This window comes from Apostichopus japonicus, chromosome 12, assembly GCF_037975245.1.
Source record: "Apostichopus japonicus isolate 1M-3 chromosome 12, ASM3797524v1, whole genome shotgun sequence".
Lineage (NCBI taxonomy): Eukaryota > Metazoa > Echinodermata > Holothuroidea > Aspidochirotida > Stichopodidae > Apostichopus > Apostichopus japonicus.
The window spans coordinates 8,091,373-8,115,933 of record NC_092572.1 but is presented as its reverse complement, the minus strand read 5'-3'; the positions used below and the strand labels follow the sequence as shown (position 1 = coordinate 8,115,933).

The following is a 24,561-nucleotide window of genomic DNA, read 5'->3' as shown; positions in this document are numbered from 1 at the left end:
ATCTTTATCATCTGTAGAATACCATGTACCTCAGATTTAGTATCACTTTTCACTTTTGACTTTGGATATAAATGTTGTCTCCCACTGTCATTACCTGGACTCAGTATGTAGTTAGAATCCTTTCTTAGCTTGGCTAGACTATCCCGGACCAAGTGATGATGTGCAATGCACAATTTAACATGAATTTGATAATAATTGCTACACTTTTCCAGTATATCACAGTTACGTTCTCGGCCAATAATTGACAAAAAAAATGATGTTTCGAAGTACCAAAGAAGGTGAGAGAGTACTGTACTGCAATTTCAACCGATTTTCACTTACACAGTTTATGCAGTACTTTCTCCTTACTTTGTACTCGATGGTTCAGGTATTGTCCATACAAGACAGTCCGCATCCTCTAGAAAATGATTGCTTCCTACGATATGGCTAGGCATGCCGCCAAAACAACAGCTCAAAGTAAAAATAAGATTACCTGAGCTATTATGGAGAATATGAATGACATAATGTATAACTCAGTAGCAGTATGTATCAACTCAGTAGTATATAGTGTATGTTAAGATATGTATCATCTCAGTAGTATGAAGTTGAAGGTAAAACATGTATGAACTCAGTAGCAGGTGATTAAAGGTAAGATATGTATCAAGTTAGAACTATGAAAATAAAGGTTATGTATGTATCAACTCAGTAGTATGAAGGTTAACGTAAGATATGTATAAACTCAGTTATATGAAGTTAATGGTAACATATGTGTCAGCTCAGTAGTATGTAGTAAAAGGTAAAAGATATGTATCAACTCAGAAGTATAAAGTTAAAAGTAGTGTGTGTATCAACTCAGTAGTATGATGTTGATGGTAAGATATGTGTCAGCCCAGAAGTATAATGGTTAAATGAAAGATATGTATGAATTCAGTGGATGAACTTTAAGTAAGATACCTTTCAAATCAGTAGCATATAATATATAAAATATATAGCATCTCAGTAGTAAATTGCTTAATGTAAAGAAGGCACATGGATAATTTGTTATGTACTTTTGGTGTGATATTTTTGCTTCAACTAAAATCATCTTTCCAACCCTCAAGAACTTAACTTAGTTTTGCTTTGATATTTCCCTCACTTGGATCTATAAGTATTATTATAAAGAATAACAAAGTTTAGTACATAGTGTATAGTACATAGTATATTACAGTATAAAATATACTCTATATAATGTATTTTGTAAAGTATAAAGTATAGATTTTGTTACAAAGAAAATAATAAATATGATATTTTTAAGGTATGTATTATTAAGCATATTGTTATCATATATTACATATATTGTATTATACAGTATAGTACTATTACATGGTATGATAAGAGTTAGTAGTACTTTCTTCATCTTTTATTTATATGTTACGGTATTGCAGCAGCAAAAATATCTGCCCTCTCTTGGATCTATATACGTGTCTGTTTTTAGTTTTTTTTAAGCATACGAGGACAACACTAGTAACCAACAACTCTAACATGCCTGTAGCAGCCAGGAAAGTTTCTATTGACACAGGTGAGCTAAACAAATATAAAACTTGATTAAGTTATCTGCACTAGTAGCCAACACCTCTAACATCCTATAGCTGCCATGGAAAGCTTCTAATTACACAGGCGAGCTAAATAAATAGGAAACTTGAGAAAGATATCTTATCCGATTTTCGTGAAGTCTCTGGCCTTGTTTTGAGAATGCATTCTCTTCTCAACCAGACATAATATTTAAATTGTAAACGTGACTTCAGGTGTGAGTCTTATCACTTTCTGCATACTTGTTTTGTTGATAAATTTCGGAAAACAAACTTCCTAAGCAAATTCAATGTTTCTTATTCTGAATGCACTCTGACCAGGTGGGTTTAAAAGAGAAAAGCTGTCGCAATGGAAGAACGGGAATCTATTTTCTGTTTCCCTTATGGCGAGAACGATTTACCGTAAAATCCCTGCGACTGCCCATATCAGCATCTTCATTACTCGTATCGTCCACTTTTTAGACCCAAATTTACGGACAAACGTCTGAAAACACCTGTTTATTCCTTGCAATGGTAAGACAGAAAGAAAGATAATATTCAAGAGAGTTGACTCAACAAAAGCTTACTACGAAAGGGAAAGTAAGCGTATCCTAACGGTCGTAAACAAAACAGATATATTTGCTTGGCGCATGATCTGTTGGGCGGCGCTTGCCAATATTGATTTAAGTTTGAAGAATCTACGGACTCGTTAAAAAACCTGGCGAATTTTATTCATCTCAAAATGTTCAACGACAGATAACTCAATAAAAAGAATGATTATTAATATTAAAGACGCATCTCACTGAGCTCTTAGTGCAGTAAGCTGGAAAGGTCGAAGTTAAAAGTTGGCAACACACGTTGAGACTTTAATGCGTAAATTGTTGCCATGGTTATCAAGTTTGTATTTCAAGTGAAGAGTGCAAATAATATAAGATGAATGGTATAATTTGTTGAACTAAAATTAAAACACAGAAAAGTTGTTGTGAGAATTATTAAGCAATATTACAAAAGTGTCTCATTTTGCTAGTTTTAAGATACTGTTTCAATGCACGTTCTTTGCATCTATGGCTGCTTGCATATTGCTCATAAGAATTGCAACCGGTCATCCAATTGGTACAATTACAATAAGATGTTAATTAATGAGCTCACTGTATTTGCAACAACGAAACATGAAGTAATGGATTTGATGAAGTTGATTTTGAGGTCATGTGCAGTGTGAAGTTTTGTTATCAATAGTAGACACATTCTGCATAGGAGCTCTTAAAATAGCTGTTTGATATTGCTCAGAATACTTCCAACCGGTCATCCAATTGGTACAAGTACACAGAGATTTTAATGATTTCCTTTATAGTGCCCTCTTTTTGTTTGCAACAACAAAACAGGAAGTAACAGATTTGATGAAGTGGATTTTGAGGTCACGTACAGTGTGAAGTTTTGTAATCAATAGTAGAGACATTCTGCATAGGAGCCCTCAATGTGTGTCAATACTGAAAATCACTATGTTTCAAACAAGGAAAACCTAAGATTTTGTTTCTTTGCCTTGATGTTAAAAGAGTATTCCAGATGAAAATTGATTTTTGAATGGTCAAAGAGTGTCAAAGAGTGTTACTTTGATATAACTTGTACCTCAGGTGAACTTGAAGCAAACAGGTGTGGTATTCTAGAAGCACACACTAACAAATTTTTATAATGTTCTTCTCCAAAATCTACATGCAATATTTATACTTCAAAATTTGGATACATCAATGGATAGGCCAGTTGTGTTTAACAGATACAACTTTGAAGAAAACAAAACTTATTGTGACCTATACTGCTAACTATAGTGATTGTGTATGATCTACATTAATTAAACCAATCTTTTTTAAGAGATGAATACTAAAGCTAGTGTTTTTTCCCTGTATGGTAGCTACCATGCATCAATGATGTGTTTTTCTTTCTAACATCACCCCTATTAGGCATCACTTTGTCTGAGTATTTCGGTGACATGGGTTACAACGTTTCAATGATGGCCGATTCCACATCCAGATGGGCTTAAGCTCTAAGGACAATTTCTGGACGTCTTGCCGAAAAGCCTGCTGGTATGTTTTTCTGCCACGAGGTCACTTACAGAATGAAATTTAGTCTTATTTTTGTCTGAATAGCCCAGGAGAAAAACAAAATATTTAGTGCTAGTAATCTTTCTTTAGCTATTTCGGTTTTTAGTATATTCAACTTTAAATATAATATGCTATCTACTTCCCTGGGATGGTCCGACAACAGAGATACATGTGTAAACATTCTACAGTGCATCGAAATTAACTTTATGCAAAAAGTTACCTTTAAAGGAGACAAGGATAAAAATAAATTGATCAGTAACTACTTTTTTATCTTCAACTTGTGTCAATGAATAGAATATATATGCTTGTTTCATTCCAAGGTTGTTAGCATTTGCAGTTAAGAAAGGTTAATATTTGTCAGCAACTTTGAAAATGTAAAGAAAGGAGCCATGTTTTATTTAATGTGTGTACAAATCAAGAGGACATTTCAAATCTTGCTATTTGATGTAATTTGCTACCTCAAGTTATTACCCTCAAAGTGTTGTCAGTTATTAACAAGTCTTTGTAAAATATTTTCTTGTAACCTCAGTTAGAGTACTATGGGATTGTATTGTGTAGTCACAATTCAGTATCATTATGTTCTGAGTGGCAATACAATTGAGCCTTCGTGGAAGTCCTTCTTAAGAATGATTGTGAAAGTAATAATTATAATAATAATGGATATAGGGCATTGAAAGTAATTGACTTATACATGAAATTATGTGTGAAGTAAGGCTCCTTTATAACAGGTTCTTTAGAGTTAACTTGATATTCAAATTTATATTCTAACATGTTGCACACAAAAGAAAATTACACTGGTTGAATAGTTGTATGTGTGTTGGCAAGAAAAAGGCATTCGTTATTCTGTGCAGAGGGGTTCTGAAGTTTGATTACTATGGGGGCTATTTCTTCCCTTTTTGCTAATGTAATACAATATTCCTGAAGGATTTAAGCACTACATGAGTTTAAGAACTTTGCGTTAAATCACTTGAAGGAAGCAGTGTTTAGTACTCAAAAACATTTACTGCAGTTTTACATTAAATATTCTAAGTTACGATGAAATGTGGCAAGGAATCACTAAAGCAGTTCGCTTTTCTGGTTCTTCAATTTTTGCATTGAAAACTGACTGTATAGTCATGCTAAAGATCTGCACCATGTAAATGAGGTTTTAGTATCAAACAGCAAAACAATAAAACAAAACAAAATGAACAAAATGACCAAAGTCAGTGCAAGTACCACTTGTATGAACCTCACATAGGTTTGTCAGTGAATAGTCAAACAGACCATTAAAGAATTTCTGGTCTCTGAAAATGATTTGCTTTGCAAAATGACTGGAAGTTTTCTGAATCTTTGGGCCGAAACCACATACTCATGGCATTTTGTAAGATATGAATTTTGTGATATTTTGTTGTTGTAAATTACATCTGGCAACAGCAGAATGGCCGATGTCATTAGGACAATTTAGCTGAACATTTCCTTGTTTTTCTTTGTAACTTGTCAATAATTTATTCACAAAAGGTAAAGTATATTTCTACAAAAAAAGATACATTTGATGACATTCTTTAGCACACATAACTTTAACAGCTAAGCGACATTCCAAATGAATCAGGTTTAAAGAATTTAAACCAACAAGAAAATTATAATGCCATCATAAAGGTTTGTTTTCCTGGAGTAGTTGAAGAGTTAGCAAGAAAAAATAGGTTACATTCAATGAACCATATCTCTAGTTAGGGGCTTGATATTAAGATGGTATTTTCAACTAGCAGTGTGTAATATTTCTCTCTTCAATATAAGTTTTACATTGTAATAACCTTCAACACAAGTACTTTTTCAGTTCATGAAACTTGTATATAATTTTTGCCTACGCTGCATGCACAACTTATAGGCCATCAGCTGAAGGTCGAAATTCGCTTGTTTCGTTCCAGCAACTGCGGGTCTAAAATTTCTCTACAGCATCGAATACATAAATTAACTAAGATTAATGATCCAAAAGTTCTCCATGTACTTTCCTGCAGTTTTTTTGCAATTCCGCTCGAAAGATCGAACTATATTTTTTATTGCGTATGTTAAGAAACCTGCCGTTTTACGTTCAAAAGTTGTGCGCCAGTGAGATATCTGTACCAAGTGATATGAATTGTCCAATGAGCCATGAGTTCTGTGTGCAATCTTTGTAGAAAACAACAAACATGGCGGCTCCCACGGGCGCTAGTCAGCCTCCGACACACGGAAATCTACAGTGCTCAGTGCAAATTGAATCTGTAAAATTTGAAGCAGTCAAGGCACTGACGAATAAACGATGGACTAAAGTTACTTCCTGCGCTAAAGATTGGCTTAATCTCAGCGGCGGAGACAGTGATATCGCTGTACTATTGATTACTCCATGGCCTACTACGATCAAGCGTGTGTTCAACAGCATAGTATGATGGGGTTCCACGATAAGTGTTACAGGCGGTTCATTGATAGCAAGCACATTGCTGCAAGAAAACGGACAGTTCCAGAGGAGACCCCATATGATTTTGAACGAAGAATTGACGGAAAAGATCGAGGAAACCAAGCAGAAGCTCTGGTGTATTGCCTGTTCAATGTATTATATGTGGGAAAAGAAACAATACATTATCAGCGTTGCAAACGGGTGCAGGAAAAGCTGCAGCAAGCAGAGACTTTCGATGGAGGTAAGCCTAAGTACACGACTCTACTTGTACTTCTGTGGCATAGTTAAAGTGTTAAGAGAAGTTGCATAATGCAAGATCAGTAGCTCTTGAGGGATAGAATCCAAGTCAAAGGGCACAGTGTTGGACCTGAACATAATATAATTAGTGGCATGGTCATCTGATTTGTTTTGTTATAAGGTGGTAGGAACGGAAATTTGTTTCAAATTCTCCATCTGGGGCACTAGCCTAAGTGTTAAATACAGGCTTCATAGTTTTCTTACTGTGGCCCTTTATTTGAATGATAGAGATATTATATTAGTTAGAAAAATAAGTGTAACAAAGGTGCAATAAGGTTAGGTTTGCAAGGTCGTATGGTCAGCCTGTCTAGCTTTACCAAAATGAACAAGTATCTGTCTCCTTTATTATTAGTAACAGATATAATCTACCATTGTATAATTTAAACCATAAGATTAAGAGATAATGTACTGTACTGTCAAAAAAAGCCTGTTTTAATTCTTTTTTGCATGACACTGGTTTGCAAAATTTGAATGTGTCTTTGTTTGTCCATAGCAGATGAGCAGATCACATAAAATTGTCTTAGTTCTTATTTGTTCAAACTTACATTTTGATCAACAGAAAATGCAAAACAATTTGCTTTTTTTATTCCATTTTATTAAAGTATTGCTTCGACAAGCAGCAGAGCGGAAAAAAGATGAACCCAGATTTTATGAATATTAGAGGAAAAGACCGTGTTGCCATTGAAGTGAGGTACCACTCTCTATGTTGAAGAAACTAGATACAATTCTTGACAAGGAAGACATACAGATCTTGAAAGGTAAAGTACTCTCTTCAATGTGTGGTTCATTGAGTGTTCAGGGGTGGATCTAGGACTTTTGGCATATGGGGGTCCTCCCCAAGGAAAATTAAAAAATTCTCTAAACGCTTTGAGATGCAATATCGGGTTAATCTTTCCATTGAAATTATTAAAGTAATTTGCAACATATTTCTAGCTGAATTGTAATTATATTGGTACCCCATCATAAAATGTGAGACTCAAAAATATCCAATTTCATGGTACAAGGTGTTCTGTTCATCTCCTCCTCAGAGCAGAGTTTACCACCAACAAAAGATGCTCCGATCCAGCATGTTAAGCGCTGCACCAACCAGGCTGCTATTCACAGTAGGGCATTGCAGCAAAGGATTGATGCACTCTTACCAGAGGGACATGGATGGAAACTTGAAAATGATGACCTTATAATCACTTAGATAACGAATCCACCTGACCCAGATTTTTTGCTTCAGTGTGTCAGCAGTAGCTGTAGAGTCGGCAAATGTCTTAAAGGAAGATGTTCCTGAATGAATGCACAACTACCGTGTACAGACCTATGTTAATATAGAAATTGCAGCAACTTCCAAGAAGATGTTGAGATTGTTGATGCAGGGGAAGATGATTTGGAGGATGAACTGTGATGGTGTTAACTCTTGATATCTTAGTCTGAAATTTTAATCAAGTTTGAAGTTTGTGAAGAGGGTTAACTTTTTCAAAGTCATGTTGTCATTATTTTGTTCCCCAGAGTTTAAAGGAACCAGAAAACATGATCTTATTCATATATTCATTTTAGCTATTAGTAGTTTTACGTAGATTACCCTACCTAACAGACACCTTATGATAAATATCCACATTTTCTTCAAATCACCCTTTTTTTGCTGAGAGGGGAGGGGGGAGGAGGGTGTTATGGGCATGCTTTACCTCATGCATATTCACAACTACATTTACTGATGACGATGACGCAAATACCGCGTCCTGAAACCAGTCAGAGGTTTATATACTGTTGTTGGGGAACCATCGCCCCTGACCCTGTTCCAATATCACGGTTCTTTATTGTTTTGCCGTAACATTTCGTTACCTGTTTTATTCATATTGTTAACACGTTTTGTGCATCTGTTCAAGTTTTGACTGAAGGATATTCAAGTCTTTAGTGACTTTTATTTCATCTAATTATCTTCACCTCTACTACGGAATGGACTTTCCCTTTTCCATACCTGACTTCCATGCAGTGAATTGAAGTGGATCCTGTTATAACTAGTACAACTGTCCTTGGATGAACTTTTAATCACTTATTAATTCCTTGCCGCGCCTTTTGATGAAGAACCTGTATCTTGAATCATCGCAAAGGCCCAGCTCTACTACACCATTGAGTGTATCGACCCAGTCTTAATAGATACATTATTTCTTTCTATCTGGGGCTTAAGTTAACTGTCTTCGTTATTCACTTATTTGTACCATTCACCTTTATTATTCATATTATTTGTAGAATATAGAACTATTATTATTCAAAATACCATTCAAAACCTTGTGATCTTTTCTTTTATACGTTAACTCCCTTGGAAACACTTTTTGCAGGAATACGAATTATAAAGATGTCGTTTCCGTAACATGGAGAAAGTACCTAGTTTGCAGAAGACTGTAGAAAGAGTACTAAGGTAACGGATATATACCGACTAACTTTTTTTCACATCTACGATATGCCATGATGTCTTAGTGTGCCAACTTATATATTGATTTATACAAAAGATATAACTCACTGGTCTTGGGGCATTGGCACATCTCACTGTAACTAGGGATTTAGCTACATGTAAAGTAGAGGGAGGGGGGGGGGGGTTCACATGTGTAAAACAGTTTGGATGGGGAGTGTAACAATTATGGAGAGGAACTTTTCATTATATGTGTATATTTACGCATACATGCACAGTAGAAATGCATTCATAACATAGGGGGAAAATCTAAAAATATTTGATTTATTACAAAGCATTATATCTGAGTTTATTAAAAGTGGTAAATTTTTATAATTAAAACCCTTAAGTTATAATGTGCAAAAATTGTATTTCATATTTCAAAGTTGAAAATGTGATTTTTTACCATTTTGGCGAAAATGGAGGGGGGGGGGGGGAGGGCACAACTTGTAATGCCTGAAAACAACCCTCACTGACCCTTAGACCAGAATCCTCTTCCACCATTCTTGTAACCCTGACCCAACTATTATACAAAAAAATATATATCAGTCGTAATTAAACATATAAGAAAAGAGTGGTATGTATGCACCACTGTACCAAATCTAACGTTAGCACATGTGTTCCTAATACATAGCATCGTAGCACGTAATGTCTACATAACATACCCAATTTCAAGGGTGCGTTACAAAAATACTGCAGGAAATTTTTTGGAGAACTTTTGATATAATGTTTGTGATGCATTAAACTACCCAAAAATGCATTAAAAGTCTAGACCCGGTGTTGCTGGAACGAAACTGATTTTACAGCCACATTTTGAGCTTCAGCTGATGGCCTATTAAGTTGGTTTCAAGTTGTTACAAACATATTTCTTTTGAAACTGAGTCCAAATAGCTCCAGATGGCTGATGGAGGTGGATTTGGGTTTCTTTCCAAGTTTAACTTTCTAATATAACAGTATTTGAAGAGAAATTTAAGGCCTATAATAGAAACTGAAAACAGATTGGCTATCAACTTTGAGGAAAGATTAAGATAAGTTAAAAAATTATGTACAGTACTAGCATTTCCTGTTCTACTGTTAGTGTCACGCCATACAGTTAATGTTTACAGCATTACTTATTGTGATCTGCTCAATAGTCTTTACCTATGTAGTTTTACATGGGTCGATCAGGATACACAAATGTTACACCAAAATAAAGAAACAAATGAAGCTGGTAGAAACAATACAATGAAAGACAAAGAAAATATTCAACTTAGACTAAATATAATACAATAGTAGACAATATGTAGTGCACAGTGAATGATGTGCATTTAATCAGGGATCATCTGGTGACCACTTTGGATGCTAGCCACATTATCTTTGCTTATGTATAGTAAATAATATATGTGTACACTTCTGTCTAGGATGTAACATTTAAATGTCTAGAATTTCACAATGTTACCCACTTGATAGCATTGCTAGACAACTGCTGGTTAAAAGCAAGTTTCTTTCGGGAATTTTCTAGAATTAAAACACACATCATTGACTGTCAACAGGCTTATTATAGCAGCCTGATAATATTTGCTGATTATGCAGTAATACAGGTCTTATATTAGTTAAGGTAACCTCACAGATTGTTTGCCCAACAATTGTTTTGCCTTTAGAAACTAACTACTAACTGATATAATACAATTTGGTCACGTTAAGCTCTCGCACACACATCAATCATTAATGGAGTTTTTTGTATTAAGTACTCTATCTACTGATCTTGTGTTTTCTTTGTCTTAAGTTCCTTGTTTATATTAGTTTCATTAATCTATTGATTGACTTATTGGCTTTATTGATTGATTGGTTTTATTGATTGCTTAGCAGCTTTTTGAGATCAATTTGGATGCATTTTCTTTGTTGAGCTTTGTTCAATACGAAAATCATGCAACAATTTTGATTAATTACCATATAACTACTAGAGTATCTTTTTCAGGTGTTGAATCAAACGAATGAAAAAGTTTGAAAACATTTTGCATTTAATATCATGGGATTATAGTTGCTGATGTGGTTTTGGTTAACTGAACTGTTAAACAGAATATCTTTTCAAATACTTTTGATCTTGTCTTTCTGGCGCAGTGCCAAAAGACTAGAAAATACATTGATAATTGTAGCTTCTTTAAAAGTTTGCCAAATTATCAATCAGTGCCAACAACTGCTTAGCGTATTATTTTTGTTTTTGTATTTTTTTGCAGACAGTGGATACCCTGCCTACCTTGGTGCCCGTCTTGCCTCCTTCTACGAGCGTGCCGGTCGTGTAAAATGTTTGGGCAATCCGAGTAGAGAGTGCAGTGTCAGTCTCGTAGGAGCGTAAGTTACTGTCATTACGTCTCGTTATGGGTATCCTCATTCTCCATTGTTACAGAAATCTCCATCTTGGATTTTAAAAACCCTCATGAAACAGTTTACAAAAGTTTACAGATCTCTAAGTTGTCAGGTTCATTGTCTCAAAAAATTGATATCCATGCAATTTATTAAACGTAACAACAGCAAACAAAATAACCAACGACAAAAAACCTCAACAAAAATTACAGCCAGTGTGACTGGTAATATACCAGTAAGAAGCCTCTCTGGTTCAATTGTTCAACAAAGCATGGTATGAGAAACTGTTTTGGCTTTACTCTTATCATGGCGTTCAGTAGAAGAATGCTGTTAAATGTTTATTTCTAACAACATTCAGTAAGTATCTTCTCAATAATATATTAATTTGTATAATGTGGAACTCTCTTAGTGTCAGAGAAAATGCAGCAGTTGGTTAGAAAATTCAACAATGTAAGGACTGCCAATTATGATTGATAACTTATATACCTTTGAAATGTAGCTTGACAAGTTTACAAGTGCAAACATGCTTTGTTGAAATGTTAAACGAGTTAAGGTTGTTATTAATTAGTTCAATTTTGTATGACATTCTAAGATGAAGGGTGGATTATGCATTTTCTTTTTGGTTTCCGTCGCCAGTGTGTCCCCTCCAGGAGGTGATTTCTCTGATCCGGTTACCTCGGCTACCCTGGGAATTGTCCAAGTATTCTGGGGTCTTGATAAAAAAAACTAGCCCAGAGGAAGCATTTCCCTTCCATCAACTGGCTGATCAGCTACTCCAAGTACATGAGAGCATTGGATGACTTTTATGACAAGAATTATGCTGAATTTGTGCCTCTTAGAACAAAGGTGAGATAGAATTCAAAAGTTAGAACTGACCATCATTTAACATTAACTTTGAATAAAACTTTATTGTCATCCTGATCTGACCAGTGTGTGTTATTATGTTGTGTAATGAGTAAGAAATAGCCAAACATTTCAGGCATTGGCATGTCCATCAAAACATGAGAAATGTACTCAACTCCTTCATTCTGAAATCACAGTCCTATAAATTAGTTAACTAACCACACACTCATTGTGTTTTTCAAGTGTTTCTGATTATTCTTGTTAAAAGAGGAAATAGATACAGTTGTACCAAATTAATAGAAATATCTATTTTACAAATTGAAAGTATTATCTGCCTTTCAGTTTTGATCCCATGACAAGGGGAGAATAAATCCCTTTTGTTTTATTGATTTCATTATTTGCTTAGTCTAGATATATTTCAAGGTCACGGTTTCATTACCTTGATGCCCAATGTATTTCTTAGTTTGTATAGAAGAAGGAAGCAATTGTTACTGCACTTTGATAAGTTTTGATATAGTTGATGTGAAATATTACAAGGTTATATATTCTGAGATATGTTTATTTGCTGTTATTATTAGGACATAAATTACTTGATAATAAATATAATTACTTGATTTGTATGAGGTTTGTTAACTGCTGCCTTTGTGATGTATTAAGAGAGATGAAAAAGAAGACTATGTTGTTACTTAGTATAAGGCCTCTATCAGTCGGTGTCAACTGGGGTTGAAAAACACCTTCAGTCAGATCTTTGACAGTCATCTCTTGTGGCTGCAGAGATCAGCGCATGATTGACAGTCTTTGCCTCGTTCACCACAGATAATGCTGGACACAATGTCTCTTGTTTGAGTTCTGGTCTTCCATTCAGATCTTGTTTACTTCTAGTAAATTTTGTATTCATAAGTTGTGCTTCTTTCCTCAGCTGTCACTGTAGAACAGAGCTTTGCTGTTAGTAATTAAGAAAATAATATGGCTAGATATTGTTTGAAACAGTAGGCATGTGAACTGCTGTTTCCGTGATGTGTTCTTGAGAGAGTGAAATAATTCTAAATCTTTATGGAGGATATAAGATGAAAATACAGCAATATTAAGCTTCTATCCACATGGTGTATTGGGCCTTGTGCAGTTAGTGCTCATTTCTTTATATAATTTTGCCCCAATGGTGCATGCTCCCCCTCTATTGAACTTGAAATGGTAAATATTGACGTTAATGGTACAATCAATGTACAGTATCTCAACTAATTAAAAGTTACCTAACTTCTGGTCCCTTAGTGGTAGGTGATTGTTCAGAGATCAAGTTTGAGAATTTTGAGAAGTTTAAGACGTTTTTCTTGCAGTTAAAGGAGAACACAAAAATTAGCATTTTGTTATGCTGATATGTGCTTTAAATAACCAACTCCACTGAACAGATAAGAAAAAGCTGCTCCTTTTGGGATATATCGTAGGTAAAAGTTGGTGTCTGGAAGCTGTCACTTTGTAAATGTGTGATGTCATAGTGTTACAAGGATTGGAAATATGGATCTGGAAAACAGAGATGAACAGATCTTAACTGGCACTGAAAGAATTTAAAAAGGAGCATAGTCAAGTGAAACGATGAAATATGATGATCATGCAGGTGAAATCTTGTTTGAGCAATTACAGTTCCTAGGTGAATATATGAAATCACCTGAGGACGTATAATCACCTGACTTGTGCTACAAACATTGCTCTTGGAATTGTAAATTAATATGTTTACACATAATAGGTCAAAGAAATTCTCCAAGAGGAAGAAGACTTGGCAGAAATCGTCCAGCTTGTTGGAAAGGGTTCTCTAGCTGAGCCAGATAAGTTTTACTCTAGAGGTAGCCAAGCTCATCAAGGATGACTTCTTGCAACAAAATGGCTACACACAATACGATAGGTGAGTGGTATGGGTTCGAGTAACAGAAATATCTTTTCACAAACTTCTAACAATTTTAGGAAAATCTTTGTGTTTGGACAATCAAAATCAGCTTTGGAAGGTTGTCGGACCAATGACCTAGTTTTTTACAGCAAATTCAGATTGCATTGTAACTTGCAGACAGGTAAAATGAATAATGTGCTTTCCCTACATTTCAATATTTTGGTATTTATATTTCATTTGATAGAAGAAACTAAATGAGTGAAAGTAGATTCACTAACTACTTTAAATTTGTCATGATTTCAAACCTTTACTAGATTATACAAAAAATCACTTGTGACAGCATCAAGTTATATTTTAGCAAACAGTTAAGTTGATAGGTAAAATATTTACTAGGGAAGTTATTGAAATAAGCATCTGTTCTATTACTTTAAGTAGTTATGATATGTTCCATTTGTTTATTAAAACAAACAACTAATTAAGTAATGGCAAAAATCGGTTTCATTTATTTATTGAACTGCAGAGATCTATGGTGAATAGTCTGTTTAAGTGTTTCATAATTGCCACTTGATGTCATGTGATGTTATAACTGCAGTCATGCTTGGTGGAATGTACTTTCAGTAGCAAATAACTTTCACCTTATATAATAGCTGAGTGGTACGTTCACAAACTAATGCAATTAATATCTACATAACATGTATATGTGTAAACCAAGTATGCTTTTACTAATGCTGAGGAGTGGGCATCTGTTGAGTTGTATGGCTTAGTGCTCAAATTTGTGTGTCAATTTTGAAGGTTCTGAAATTATTCTCTTTAGAATATCAAGGTTTCTGTGTACAAAAACTGCTACACCTCTTTGTATTATTTATATAGCAATTTGACCATTTTGTAAAAGCATTATTTTTAAAGTGTGATACTGGATTACTTATTTTCCGCTCCTACACGTAGTAGTCATCTGCTTCCCAAAAACCAATATTGAGCTTGTCAACATTAATCTTTAGAACACCCTGTACAGCAGATTTAGCTTTTACTGTTTTCACTTAGGACTTTAGATAGAATATTGTCCCTCACTGTAATTACTTTGACCCAGGCTGTACAGTAGTTAAATACTTTTCTTTAACCACAGTTAGCTTGGAATGGATTTGATATTAATTGGTACATTGTTCCTGTATATTAAAGCTACTTTCTTGGCCTAAAATTACCAAAGAAGGTGAGAATGTACTGTTATGTAATTTCAACCTAGTTTCAATAACATCGTTTATTCAGTAATATCTTGTTAATTTGTTCCTTGATGCTTCAGGTATTGTCCATTCTACAAGACAGTCGGCATGCTTCAGAACATGATTGCTTTCTACGATATGGTTAGGCATGCAGTCGAGACAACAGCTCAAAGTGAAAATAAGATTACCTGGGCTATTATCAGGGAGAATATGAATGACATCATGTATCAACTCAGTAGTATGAAATTTAAGGTAAGATATGTATCAACTCAGTTGGGTAAGTCAGAGGTAAAATATATATCAACTGTATGGCGGTGAACGTAAGATATGTATCAACTCAGTAGTATAAAATTGAAGGTAAAATATGTCAGTAGTATGAAGTTAAAGGTAAGATATGTATCAACTCAGTTATATGAAGTTTTAGGTAAGATACGTATCAACTCAGTAATATGAAGTTTTAGGTAAGATATGTATCAACTCAGTAGTATGAAATTGAAGGTAAAATATGTCAGAAGTATGAAGTTAAAGGTAAGATATGTATCAACTCAGTAATATGAAGTTTTAGGTAAGATATGTATCAAGTCTGTAGTATGAAATTGAACGTAAAATATGTCAGAAGTATGAAGTTAAAGGTAAGATATATATCAACTCAGTAGTGGGCAGGTCCAAGCTATTTGCCTAAAAGTGTCTAAGTGTCTCAAAGTTATAAAAAATCTATTTTCCAGAAACGTTTTCAAGTTTTCATATTTGTTATTGCTGCTACTTTATTACAAACTCATGAAGATTTCCTTCACTTGCTTTAATTAGGTCCCATCTTAATTAATGTACATTGTGACGTACGGGACCAGAGAATTTTGTGTTTTTTTTACTAACGAGCAAAGCTGAAACCCCTCTGAAATTAGGAGGGCAGTGATCAAGCTGTTATCACTTTTGAATAGCCTAACCTTCCAAGGGCTAAGCTGTAACATATTAGAAAAAAATATATGAAGCCATTCCAGTACAGTGATTACACAAATGAAAATTGTCCTGTGACGTATGGGACATGTGACGTACGGGACAATTTGTCCATATACAAATTTACTATGAAAACTCATATTTTTATTCCTGAATAGGTCATAACAAGCTGATTTCTACATAAAAAAAATTAATTTGGATAAGCCAGAACAATGTCATTGGTAATTTCATGCCATATTTCCTTCTTTCTGGGATACTGAAAAGAGCAGTGACTGTACTTGTGAGATCATTCCACGTAAAACATGGAATGCGTAAAGTATTAATCTAATGTACACATACATCAAATACTCATAACATCAATTCTAGCTTTGTTAGACCACAAATGATTCAAGATGCAAAGTTTTGGTGCAAAACTGTTTTGGTATACACTGTACGACACTGTATCATACTCCCCACTATTGACCCTGAAGTTGAAATATGATCCATCCCATTCAAAACATACCAAAACGTCCACAGTAACGTCCATGTAATGTCCATCTATTAAACTAGTACAACAAAGAAAACTCTATAGACCTAATACTGGTTACCAGACCAGATAGTCATAACATCAACTCTAGCTACTTTAGACCAAAAATGATTCAAGATGCAAAGTTTTGGTGCAAAACTGTTTTGGTATACACTGTACGACACTGTATCATACTCCCCACTATTGACCCTGAAGTTGAAATATGATCCATCCCATTCAAAACATACCAAAACGTCCACAGTAACGTCCACGTAATGTCCATCTATTAAACTAGTACAACAAAGAAAACTCTATAGACCTAATACTGGTTACCAGACCAAATAGTCATAACATCAATTCTAGCTACTTTAGACCACAAATGATTCAAGATGCAAAGTTTTGGTGCAAAACTGTTTTGGTGTATACTGTACAACACTTTATCATACTCCGCACTAATAATGACCCTGAAGTTGAAATATGATCCATCCCATTCAAAATATACCAAATGTCCACAGTAATGCCACGTAATGTCCATCTATGAAACTAGTACAACCAAGAAAACACTATAGACCTAATACTGGATATTGTACAAACTCATGAGTGATTGTCCTCTGCAAAAATTGGGCGAGCGAAACTCTACAATCGTAACTAAAAATCTCAATGTCTACTATCTAAGATCAGGACACAAGAACATTGTTGCACATTATCATAGTCACACGTCACAATATGCCTACTAATTTTTGAAATGAAAACTCAACATTCTTGAAGTCGTCCTCATTCAATGTCAATGTTGAATAGCATTGTAGATGATTCTGTATCCCCCACACACACACACAATTGAATTCCCGATAGTCAAACAACACCCGGGCTGTTGGTGGTCATCAGTCAATAGTTTATTTGGTGCCATTGTTACGAGGGCCCATTGTAGCCTAACGCTAGCTACTGCTAGTGAGGAACCTAATGTTATTATATAGAAAGTATTTGAAATGGCCTACGTGACAATCAATATTTGAGAAATAAGGTCGGGTTAACGTCAGGATGTTATTTATGTAATGAGCAATACATGATTGTTCTGGTATATTCCTTATGATGACGCGCTGGTCTCGGGTTAACGTCGGTTTACGTGAAGTCCCGTTGCGCTGTGCACACATCTTCGTGGAGTCTCTGGAATGTTCGCGAGATATGCAAAGGACTTCCAAGAATAGAGAAACTGGGTCAAGTGTATCGAAAAAGATCTAGATGATTCTTGACATGGCGAATCGTATAAAAACCCGCCCAGATCGGAGAGTTTCTCAGTTTCTGAACGAATACAAGCGACGACGCATATTATACCATTCTACTATATATCGTCAGTGCTCAACTGCCAGTAGTTTCTGAAGGATTGAGATATCGATACCAAGATTGATTCTACACTTCCATTCAGAAGTTTGAAGAGGACTTTGCTGTGAAAGTACAGTTTTCCAGTCTTTATTTCGGAGAAGGTGAAGAATTTCTGTCTCCGTTGAGGAAGTTCGTTACGCCAGGAGTTGGTGGCTATAAAGCTGATTTTGGACTGACTCTGGTAATATTTAGTCGGCGAGAAGTTCGACTTGTGCTTCACTCGATTGTGGCTGGATGTCCGTCTTCTATTTTGGAGCATCGCCGGAAAGAAGGTGACTGCTGTTTCTGGGATCGCGAGAAACTTCGTCGAGGACCAGTGAATTTCGCGGTACAACGGACCGAGAATCGTCGTCATCAAGGTCGTGGCCGCTGAGGGATATCGCCGTTGGAAGAGACCAGCGTGTTTTAAAGTGTATCCTATCTTGTTAAGTTTGTGAGTAATTTTCTATATATTTGTAATCACCACTTGTTGTTGTTGGTTCGAAATCCATTGTTCAATATAGTTTACGTTCTCGTTTAAAATCTCTAGACTCGTCAATTTGTCTGTGTTCCTTACGGAAACAAACCCAGGCTTGTGTCTCGTTAAAAATTAATTATCGAGACCTCTCGCATTCCAACGTAACACCATGATGTGCTCTTCAGGCATGCAGGGATTACAAGTTGCAACTACCAGCGTTCAACAAAATAAACTTGTAAGCATTGGAAGGTTTCCAGTAGAGGTCCCCATTGGAGCCCAATGCCCATGCATATTTATTGTGTATAAATACAGGGTTTCCACCACACTATGTCCCGTACGTCACATTTTGTCCTGTACGTCACATTTTAAAATTTGATAATTAGATTTGCAGTAAATATTTTTTCAAGTTTTTTGGGATGGATATTTTTGAGCAATGTTCTTAATTAGAATAGAATATCACAAAAAAAAAAAATTGTTCCTTCATATCAAACCTTGAAAAAAAGAGCTAAAAATTGTGACGTATGGGACATCAGTATTTGGACACTAGCTAATTAGCATATTTAATTGATGAACCCCCAAACATAATATGTCAAAATTATTGGAAGGAAGGGTGTATCATGTCCCACATAACTTATATTCAATAAGTTCATATTACTGGCAGGGAAATAGGATTCCAAATGTCCCGTACGTCACACTGCAATTTGAATTTATGCAAATTAGCTGGCTGCAATTGTTGGAATAGGCAAAAAAATTCCCAAAAATTATGAAAATCTGAAACTTCAATAATTCAGCTTTAACATGACACCACATTTTGGGTGCTTCAGTAAAGTTTGAAATTTGGCTTCTAGGGATACAAAAGCTTGGACCTGTCCTAGTATGAAGTTTAGGTAAGATATGTTTCAACTCAGTAATATGAAGTTTTAGGTAAGATATGTAGCAACTTAGTAGTGTAAAATGAAGGTAAGATATGTATCAACTCAGTAGTATAAAATTTTGAAGGTAAGATATGTATCAACTCAGTTGTGTGAAGTTTAAGGTAAGATATGTATGAACTCAAGAGTATGAAGTTTAAGGTAGGATATATGTATCAACTCAGTAGTATGAAGTGTATGGTGAGATATGTGTCAACACATTAGTAGTTTAAAGCTTAATGTAGAAACTGCACCTAGAGAGCTTGTTTTGTACAGTACTTTTTTGGTGTAATATCTTTGCTTCAAATTGAATAACCTTTCCAACATTGAAGAACTTAACCTAATTTTCATTTGAATTAGTCCTCTCTTGGATCTTTAAGTACAATTTAAGAGCACTTTACATGTGTGACTTGTGAGTCTCTGAGCATAAGGTATTACCACCATAAAAGTGCAATAAGCCTTCCCATTATTGAACCTTTTGTTTTGTGTTTGTTGCCTTGTAGTTTTCATAATTTCAGTTTCAGTTTGTATCATGTGACATAACTTGTTAAAGAGCTCTGTAAAAATGTAATCCATCAGCCCTTTGAATTAAGAAAACAGTTACTGCTTAAAGAATTTGGCTATTATAGTTTGTGACAGTATTATATAATAGTAAAAGTAAATAGTATGGTATATTGTTCACAGTAAGTATATAATGTATGTTTACTATATAGTATTGTATTTATTATACATTCAATACTACATAGTAAAGCTTACAGTGTATAGTTTATTGTATGGTATAGTTTATAGATAGTTTATTATGTAGTGTGTATGGTATATATTATACAATGTTTACAACACATTATATAGTATAGATGCTAATACATTACATTATATATTATATATTGTTGAGTACATACTGTATATAGTAATGTATATATTATAAAGTGTACGCTACATAGTATATTATTTAGCATATGTAATGTATTTTGTATAGCATATATTATGCATACTCTGTATTATATATAACATATATAATGTATACTATATTTTATAAGGTATGTATTATGAAGCATGTTTTGTAACATATCAATTGTTAATGCAACATTGAAGTAAAAATCAAGGGAAATAGTTTTTAATTTTTCTCTTTGGGTGTTAAATTCATACTAATGGGGAAGAATATTATGAGCGACAATCATATTTAGGATCACATTTGTTCAAGTTTCATCAATCACGTTGTTGAAAAGACTTGGAAAGTCATATACTTTGAGCAACTACAATCTCAATTTGAGATTTTAGTACTATGTGATTGCCAACAAAGCAACTGTTAAGATCAAGATTGCTTTCTCTTTCAGTGACCTCCTTAGTCATAAACTTCATTGCTTAAATATTTATTATATCATCAAAGGTTGGTTGACACTGTGTAATATATGAGTTCCTTCCTCTCTTTCATTTTCAGGACCCTGTGAAAGATGGTGAAGCCAAAATCAAAGCTGACTTTAGTGAACTTTACGAAAATATGCAGCAAAGCTTCCGCAATCTTGAAGACTGATTTTTTTTTCTATCTCTAGTGTTAAAGAATTATGTTTGGCAATATTTATGTCGAGTATTTAGAAAAAAATGTGATTGATTTTTGTTTGTGGACTATAGTATAATATGATAAAGTATCAATATATTTCAGTACAAGTTTCATTCAGCAGTTCATCATTTGCATATTTGTTCTATTTAGTACACAACAGATTTGGTGAAATTATGAATAGAGTAAATATAGATATTTGTGAATGGTTTATGTAATTAAAAAATGTGTTCTTAGTAATAGAATATAAGATGACATCTGAGTATCATTTTTCGTTCTATGGCAAGCACTTGTGAACTAAGTATTTTGTGTAAGTAAATTTCTTGTAGTTCACTTTCATCCAATTGTTATCAATCCTACCAGCAAATGTGAATATTCTAACACATGTGATGGTAAATACATACTCCTGTACAGCTATACTGCAAGCTGGAAAACCTGTTAAACACTACACGCTTGTTAGCGTGTACCAATTTCGTTATAGTCATACCATTAGCAATCACAAATTTCACACCACAGTGGCAACAGCGTAACACGTATCTTACACCTAGAGACCATACATTATACAGCCATGATAAGGAAAGCATAACCAAGATACATCAAAACAGATGTTATGTTTGAAAGTGTGGACAGTATTATCAAGATAGATATCTATGTAGTGGTTGTTGTACTGAAAGACCTGTTTGTGATTGCTATTGATAGTGTACTGATTTTCCATGTGTATTTCATAGCTTTTCTCTGGTTAGTTTGTTGAATACAATACATGATATATCTGTTTTTGATATGGATATTCCATTTTCCCCCCATGTCTATAGCATAACATCCATTCTGTCCTGACTGTTAATTCAATACATGATATTTCAGATGCTTCACTGCTTAGTAGCATAGTATGTTCTCTGTCCTGTCTGTTCAGACAAGACCTGATATGTCTGTGTATACCAGGGTTGTCCAACCTTTTGCAGAGGAGGGCCACATGGAATGATTATGATGAAGGAGGGGGCCGCATGAACCCTACTTTCGACATTTTGCCCGAAGCCCAAGGCAACAAAATGTGAGCACTGCGCGCGGAGCGCACTGATTTATTTTCCTTCCTGATAAAACAGATGAATAAAGTTCAGCCGCCCCCCCCCCCCTCCGCTGAGAGAGTGTCACACAAACTGACCTGTATGCAGTTTTTTGGACCCAGAAGGTTCGAATGATTGATTATATAGCTTCAAATTGTTATCAATAAATCTGCTCACTAAAATTTCGCACCGTAGAGCATCTCTGGCCGGCCGGACGCAACCCTGCGGCGGGCCGGACTGTGGCCCGCGGGCCGTAGGTTGGACAACCCTGGTGTATACTATTGATGCTTCACAGTTTTTCGACGTCATAACATAGTATCTGCTCTGTCCTGCATTATATAACAATACATGATATTTCTGTTTCTGCTATGGATACTTCACTGTTTTGTACATGTCTATAGCATAGTATATGCCCTGTAATGTCTGCTAATACAAGACATGATGTCTGTGTATACTATTGATACTTTACTGTTCTGTCCATGTCTATATCATAGTATCCTATATGTTCATACAAGGCATGATGTGTCTGTGTATACTATTGATACTTCACTGTTTTGTCCATTGTTATAGTATACTATCTGCTCTGTCCTGACTGCTAATACAAGACATGGTGTGTCAATATTTTTATATAAACTATTGATACTTCACTGTTTTTCCATGTCATAGTATAGTATCTGCTCTTTACTGTCTGTTATTACCAGATATTTGAAAAGATATAGGTACAGCAGAAGATACCGTGCTCTATGTACGAATATATTACCAGGCATGTTGATTTATTGTCTGATGTTGTTCAGTTCTACATCATCTTCGATATAGTATATTCATGTCTGTTCATATCTCTCACTACGTAATGTCCTATTCATTCTACATTAAATTAGTATAAACGTTTCATCGATACTTTGTGACATCAGTGACATTTGTATTGTGTCCTACTTGTATCATACTCTTACTCACCGTAATGGGTTTGTACTTGCACTAGGGGCATTGTGATATACAGTATAGTTTAAATATTGTTGCACGACAAAGATCCCCTACTCACTAGAGCCTTTTGCTCATACTCATCCAAAGAAAGACTCTAATTGTACGTTGTACTCTGCTGTTGTACTCTACTACACGTCTGCTTAGTGGTTAGACGCACCCACTATCTTAAATTTAAATATAAAGTGGATATTATTCACTTTGTATAACATATCTTACACTAGGGTTTAAATACTATGTCTTACGTGATAGTACTTCTCTCTTTATTTCTAGTTTAGACTGTTTTTTTTTAATCCTGTTTCATTTGTCACTATGTTTTTCCATGAACCTGTCCTAACAACAAATCCATCACAATTTGAATGAATTATTTCTCTCTATGTAAGTGGTAGGTTTGTATGCAATGACGTAGCAAAGAGCAATGGTGCCCAATTGCAGCAACTAAAAAGGGCCCAAAGAAAAGTCCACATTCACTTAAGCACAACCATTGTGATCAGTGATTGATTTCTGATACCACTAAACTCCAGGATGTGGCTCTGAAGAGAACGAGTGACCCATTTGATATGCAACAGATGAGCGGTTATTTCTTTCCGGTGTTTGGTACCACCGTTCCACCCCCCTTCCTCCCTCAATCCTGGCATTCACAACAACCTAGCTACGCCAGTGTTTGTATCATTTGGATAGATGACTGTGGATACTGGGAAAGTGCTAATTTGGAGGGAAAGGAAATTTTGCTTTGGGTTATTAACTATATTGTTATGTGTGTAATTACATTCCTTCATATGTATGGATGTATATTCTGTCATTACATGTTAATGTTATTGAAAAGAAAAGAAATATGTTTCTTTGTCTTTGTCTCTATTCGGTACGTAGGGTATGTGCGTATGTGTGTGTGTGTGGGGGGGGGGGGGAGACCGACAGCTGCCATTTCGGGAGGTTGAAAGATCCGGTGTACTGGCTCTGTTGGAAGTCTTGAGTCCTTAAAGGGGGCTTTATTCTGAATATCTGTCATGTAGGCGTATTGAAGCATTCGCGGATTAATGCGTGATTATATTTTTGCTTTATGAACAAGAACATATACGATAGGTGATATTTGTATTTATTGTTCGAAATGGTGCTAAAATACAGAAATACTAGATTTGCATATAAAGATAGAATAATTAAGATTCATAAAAAAGTCCCTTTCATTAACAAAGAATGGCACACTTTTTATGTATGAAGTGGGGAATTTCTTCAATGGACAGGGGAGTGGAGGTGCCACAAACCCCAGGCTCTACTCGGTCACTGTGTACGTATTATATTCATACAACTTTGAACGTTCGATTACCACTTTGCTGCATTTTCACCCAAAATCTTGATAGTATCAAGTATTGATGAAGTTAAGGCAATCATAACATTTCTTTCTCTGGAAACCCTCAGTCACATCTTGTCAAACACATGATGAGAAAGCGAATCAGACTGTTTTCCAAATGATTAAAATGTTTATGCCTTAAAACTTCCCTTATTATTTTAATAATCCATATTGCAATGTTTTTATTAAGCGTACCGCAAAAGATCAGCTCAATAAATTAACTTTGAATGACAACCTCTGGTGAGATATCAAACTTCTCATCATTTCCCAATCGCGATACTTGCCACACCAGTGACACTCAGCCATACAACTTTCTATTCTGACAGGATGTTTTAATATGAAGTGTTTTTCCTGACCTCAGAAC

At 35.0% G+C, this 24,561-nt stretch overlaps 1 long non-coding RNA gene and 1 pseudogene across 1 annotated transcript; both read left to right on the top strand.

Annotated features, from left to right (window-relative positions):
• The first annotated feature begins 5,515 nt into the window (after window positions 1–5,515).
• On the top strand, window positions 5,516–8,599 carry LOC139977442 (uncharacterized). Its single transcript, XR_011796540.1, has 3 exons — window positions 5,516–6,273; window positions 6,932–7,087; window positions 7,358–8,599. It is a non-coding gene; the product is annotated as an uncharacterized lncRNA (long non-coding RNA).
• A 1,064-nt stretch (window positions 8,600–9,663) lies between these two features.
• Window positions 9,664–23,678, top strand: LOC139977332 (V-type proton ATPase catalytic subunit A-like; annotated as a pseudogene).
• Window positions 23,679–24,561: the final 883 nt, after the last annotated feature.